Below are 6,654 nucleotides of genomic sequence, written 5' to 3'. Positions count from 1 at the left end.
GTCCGTCCTGTAGGCTTCAGTATTTTTTTGCATAGGAAACTTCTCCTGTTGAATCTAAGTAAATATGATATTACTATAAATATTAGAACATATCTAACATTAGTGGTTTAAACTTACAACCTTTTAAGTTCAGAATTATCTAGAGTTCTGACAGTAAGGAGGTGAAGGATAGATAATCCTACAATAAGTGATAATTTTGGTGGTCTCTTGCATGTAAAAATCGTAGTTAATTGAAAGATCACGTTGCAGTTATATTTGGTTCACAAGTATTTTGTTGATAGCAGCTCAATTTGGAAGATATCGTATTTGTTGGTTGTATTAGTGTTCAGTTATCGGTTGCTTTGTTGTTCTTCTTCCATGGAACATGCAAAGTAGTTTAAAGATTGTTCATGAAATTCAGTATATTCTGCATTATGCATTTAAATGCATCTTGGTGTATGTTTGAGTTTAGCATTAATTCCAAACCCTGTCTTTAACAATTAGAGTTGCGAGTTGTAACTATGATGTAAGCACGGTGCCTCTCATCTTAAGAAAATATGTTTACTTTTAATGTTTTGTTGATATATACCACTGTTGGAGATGAGTTACCTTTCCGGTGCTAGGATACTATTACTTTAAAGATCCTTTGACCCCTCCCGAGGAGTATCTGTTAGGGTTCTGCAATACATACCAGTCAGATGTTATAAGCTCATCTCTTTTGTTATTATCTTCAGGTTGTGGATGGCTTTTCAACATATGTACTGCCATTCATCTTATAAACTTTGAAACCAGTCCTCCTTAAAAGTTTTGTAGCGAGTCATTTGACAAGTATGAGTCGTCTTTTTCAAGAATGTTATTAAAGACTTATTCTGCCATTCAATGGGGGACACAAACAAGGTTCCTAGACGTTGACCGTGGTGTTGCTAGCTTTGCTGGGTACTTGCTGGATCAAAATGTTATTACTGTGTCATTTGTCCCAAAGGGTGAACATGAAATCCAAGTACAAGCATTTTTGTGAGGAATTCCAGGTACTTGGTCGATCATTAGGATACAAATGAATCCATTCGATCTTCACTGTGCACAGCGAGGGGTCCATTGAAACACATGGTAGGATGTTGGTTTAAACATGGTTTCCATAATTAATTACATCTCATAAATGCTGCAAATTTTTAAAAAGAAAATGCTGCAATTTTTTTATATTAGTCGATCATGAAGATCCTTGGAGCTTATTCGTTTAATATTCTTTTTGTGTCTAAATATGCAGGTGGGAAACCATTAATGGAGCGGAGCTTAATAGTGTTCTAATTCGTAATTGTCTTTTTAATATTACCTTACTATTTATATATGACCACCCTATGTTGTAAAAGGAGCCCAAGGCACCAAAGTAAGATTTATGTTGGAGAGTATATACAAATGTATGGAGGTTCCCTGGAATTGGAATTTTCCAAAAATATGAAAGGTATATACAAATGTTTCGTTAGGTGACAGTGTGTTGTAACGCAGAGCATGTATCCTGTTTTTATTTGTAGTGTTTTGTGCTTCAGTGGAGTCAGAGAACAAGATAACCCACTTACAACCTTACGAAGGCTCACCATTAATCTTGGCTCACCATTAATCTTTAACAGTGGGTTTCAGCATATGAACTGTGGCCGATGTTAAAATCTTAGTAACTCAAATTTGTTGTCAGCAGAGAGGTCTACCGAAAATTCTAATCAAAACGGTAATCCATCGCGACGGGGAGGGAAAAGCCCGTCACACCAAATAAAAATGAGAACTTTCTTGTTTAGTCCAGTAAACCCGACCCAGATTAATGGCTAGTCCAGCGGGAAAACATATTTACTCGCTAGTCCAAAAAAATTTTGAAAAGAGTAAAATGACTCTACTAACCCTAACATATAATATTATGTATATTAATACATATATATGTTACTACATATGTAGTATGTAATAACTAGTAGTAATGTGTAGTAACTAGTATACTAGTAGTATAATAGTAACTAGTATACTGGTAGTAATATGTAGTATACTAGTAGTAACTAATAGTATACTAGTAATATAGTAGTAACTAGTATATACTAGTAGTAATATGTAGTATAATAGTAACTAGTATACTAGTAGTAATATGTTATAAATTGATATTATATATTAATATTGATACTACATATTAATATGTAGTACATTATATATTGATACTACATATTAATATGTAGTATCAATATGTTATGTTCAATCCTGTTATGTTATGTATTGATACTACATTTTGATATGTAGTATGTTATATATTGATACTAAATATCAATATGTAGTATGTTATATATTGATATGTAGTATATTTGATATGTAGTATGTTATATATTGATACTACATATTGATATGTAGTATGTAATGTATTGATACTACATGTTACTACTAGTACTAGTTACTAGTATACTGGGATATAGTATACTGCTAGTAAAGTTACTACTAGTACTAAAATTACCCTACTAGTAGTAAAATTACTCTACTAGTAGTAGTATACTACTAGTACTAGTTACTACTACTAGTAGTAATTACTCTACTAGTAGTAACTAGTATACTACTAGTATAAATTAGTATACTAGTTACTACTAGTATAGTATATTAGTAGTAACTAGTATAGTAAAGTAGTTATCCAATTTACTAGTAACAAATTAGTAAGATATTTTTGTTACTACTAGTATAGTACATATTAATATGTAGTATCACCGTATTGATATTATTAGTATGTAGTAACATACTACTAGTAACATTTACATGTGTTGATACTAATTAGACCTGGAAGGGTGTTTTAGGTATTTAGAAAATACACTTTATAATCTCCACGAAGTTTTTGGACTAGAGAGTAAATAATCTAGTCCAAAAACATGTTTTTAGACTAGAGTAAATGTTTTTCACAGTTAGACTAGCCATTAACTGGGTAATAAAAAATTGGACTAAACAGTAATTCCTACAATAAAAATTCTCATCGGACCGGTTAGTATCATAGGTTACATGCCAGTTTTCTCATGATGGGGTAATTGTTATGAGAAGTAAAATATGCCCGGTGCGTAGCACGGCCACAAATCTAGTTGTTTCTTAATGTGCATTAAGTGGGGAGATATGAAAGATCATCTTCTTTCCTCAAACAACACTCGGCATTATGTTTTTGATCAGAAACACTGACCATTGTGACTCCTTGAAGAAATCTATCTTACTGATCCTTCCAAACCCCACCTCTCAAGTAACGATTCCCATCTATGAATAAGTTAGTTTTAACCATCTGTATACCAAATTCAATGACTGCATATTCGAATGAAAACTGCCACAACTAGGTTTTAGATATGCTCCCTACTTATAAGTGTGACTCTTTAAACTAATGATTCTGGAATATAGAAAACTTCTGTATCGGGGTCCTTCATGTGATGCTTTCAATATGCTGAGCCGATGATAATCACTTCCAATAAAAATACTTGAAAACCGTGCCAATCGGTTTTTCGGTACTTCGAACCCTCAACCGAGAGGCAAAAGCCATTGGAGGATGATGTATTCACCCAGCCACACAAAATCATCGCCACGGGGCTGGGCGAAATCTGGCGTACACCAAATCAAAAATACATCGTTATGGGACGGGGCGAGACCCCGCGCATGCAAAGTTAATAAAAAGAAAAAAAAAATGCCCGTTACATAGCACGGGCACAAATCTAATAAACACCTATTATGATTCACTCTAGAATAAGGGAAAGAGCACACATAGGCAATGCTACACATACTGCCCCGTATATAAACAACATAAAAACCGGACCCTCGTATAAGGGTGGGCCCTACCCGCTTAGAGGTTAGTAGGAGGGCCACCTTTGGGCCTACCATGTCAAGAGATGTGAGTATACAATTTTTGTACAGATTTAAGGACGGTATGTTAAGAATTTTTGAAAAGGGGAATCTAGGCTACGATCCAAACAAATTATTAGTCTAATTGTCAATCTCAAAATGTTCTTCTGTTTCTGTGACATCCGTAATTATTGGAAATTATAAAAAAAAATTCTGCATAGCCCGTCATGCTTCCTATTTTTCCAGGAGTATAACAATAGCAAATTAGAATATAACACATGTAAAAAACCGTGTCTTGGAATTTTACAAATTTTATCCCGTTGGAAAGATTTTAAAGAGATGTAAGCGACGAACACAAACACCAATATCAAATTTAAGTTTTTCACGAAAAAGTCGGAGGTGATTGTTCTTTTAGGATAAAGATTCGAAAACTTGGTACATAACCATTATGTAGCTATCATAAAGAACGCATACCACATTACGCAGACGCCGCAAAAGGATCTGTTTGTACCATGAGTAAAAATTCCACATATTGGGCCATATTGCTATTTGAACCACCATTTGGCCCTCATTCAAGTCTGTCATTCAGCCAACCAACACAGTATACAGGCTAACCAAGTCTGACGTCTGGTGAATGGTCAAAATCAATGACCGGTCCACCATCACGGTTGACGATCGGTCAATTGTCGAAGCCATGTTGCCAACCGTGTTTCCATCCAGTTTGCAACCAAGTTACCAGTCGTGCTTCCAGCCAGTTTCCAATGCAGTTGCCAACCACGCTGCCTTCCAGATTTCATCCATGTGGCCTATCGTGCTGTTATCCAGCCTCCATCTATGTTTCCAGCCATCCAGTCTCTAGTCATGTTTATATTCAAAGGTCGACAGTTGTTGTCAACATCAAAAAGTCAATCATGCCAGTCAAAGTCAAGGTCGTTGGTCAAACCCGCTGATCCATGACAGTTTGGCCCGTATCCACTGATCGAGTGCCAGAATCCGCTAGGAAGGTTTTAAAAGTTTCTGGATTGATTGTTGACTAAGTCGCTGCAGAGAAAGTTCTGGAACATTCCAGATGTCTTCCTGACCAAGTTACTTGGAGAGGAAGTTTATCTCGAAATTAGGGTTTAACCCATGTATCCAACTGTATAAATAGAGGGGAATATCAACCCTAAAGGGGAGGTCATGACACACGAAAATACACTAGCAAACCCTAAAAGGGATCAGAAATCAAATGTATCAATCATATCAATAAAATATCATTCCCTACAGGGATTCGTCCGTGGATGTAGGAAAAACTTGCCGAACCACGTTAAATTCGTGTCTTTCATATTTATGCTTATTTTGTGTAAAACCCTAACTAGCTTTCATCATCATCATCAAACCGATTGTGTATTGTCCTGGAAATATTTTTGGGTACAAACATGATCCACAACATATTATGTAGCCATATTTTGGTTTATGCATCTGTTAATTTGCTATGCAAGCACTAAAACGATACATATACTTAAAAAATATTATTCGAACAAAAAAACGGATGTATAACGAATTATTAAGCCACCAAAAAGGATGCATAACTCCTTATTAAGCCATATTCTGGTTCATACATCCACAAATTTGGTTACGCAAACCACTAAGACGATGTATATGCCTAAAAAGTAATACTCCAACAAAACAAAAGGATGCATAATGAATTTTGCAGTCATTTTTCCGACTGCATAACAAGTTATGCAACCATTTTTTGGTGGATTTCAGTGCTTACAAAAGAATTAATTGATACATAATACGTTAAAGAGCCATTTTTTCGGATGCATAACAGGTTATGCATCCATTTTCTCAGATGCATAAAAGATTATGCAACAATTTTTTTATTTTATACTAACAAATAAGTGATTATATAATGCGTTATGCAGTATTTGCTCGACTGCAAAACGAGTTACACGTTCATCTTTGTAGGTTCATAATAGTTTATGCATTCATTTTTTTCGTTGATTTCAGTACTAACAAAAAGTTGATGCATTATGCGTTATATTAAAATCATATTTGCAGAAACCTAGTTGACCTGAATTTGTATTCTTTCACATTCTTATTTACATATCGAATTTCAATCAATAAAGATTCTAAATTCCACTGGATTCTAATCAATCCTGGTTCAAACCTAATCTTAATTTCTCATAAACCCTAGTCCCCCAAGTCTTAGTTACAATATCAAACAAATAGGGTTTATTCTCAATAACCTTGGGAAAACCAAACCAAAACACAACGAAATCATAATAACTTCATGAAAAAAAAGATGGAATTAGACCTAGAAAACCACTAAATCAGCTCTACTCATTGAAATAAGATCACAGATTTAAAACCTAAAAATGGAATCGTTCTAAATGAAAAATAAAAATTTATAAGAATAAAAATTAATAAAACCTGAGGAGAATCTCAATTACTCTGATGAAAGAAAATCAAATATTCTCTTTTCATTTCGCTTCTATTTCTTCGAGAGGTATTTCACTTTGAAACAATTCACTTAAATCAGGATATACCATACGAACTTGAAATCACTTTGAATCCTCTTCCAAAAATCTTATCAATTAACGAAAACAACATGGTTATTTTCGATTAATTTTACTATGTTCTCTCGGCAAAAAAAGACAATCTTAAAAAAAGAGAAGACGAAGGAAAAATGAAGTCACGAAAAAAAACCGAGGAAAAAGAGGTGAAGAAATAATTTTAGAAAATATGGGTATGAGGAAAATTTTAACCTAGAAAATGGGTGTGCACTCCAATGGGTTTGACGGTGAGAAAAAAATCTTAAAAATGGGTTTTAGAGTAGTTCCCAATTTTCTTTTGCTTTTGAAAAAC

The sequence above is a fragment of the Papaver somniferum genome, chromosome 2, assembly GCF_003573695.1.
Source record: "Papaver somniferum cultivar HN1 chromosome 2, ASM357369v1, whole genome shotgun sequence".
Taxonomy (NCBI): domain Eukaryota; kingdom Viridiplantae; phylum Streptophyta; class Magnoliopsida; order Ranunculales; family Papaveraceae; genus Papaver; species Papaver somniferum.
This window is presented reverse-complemented; position numbering follows the sequence as displayed.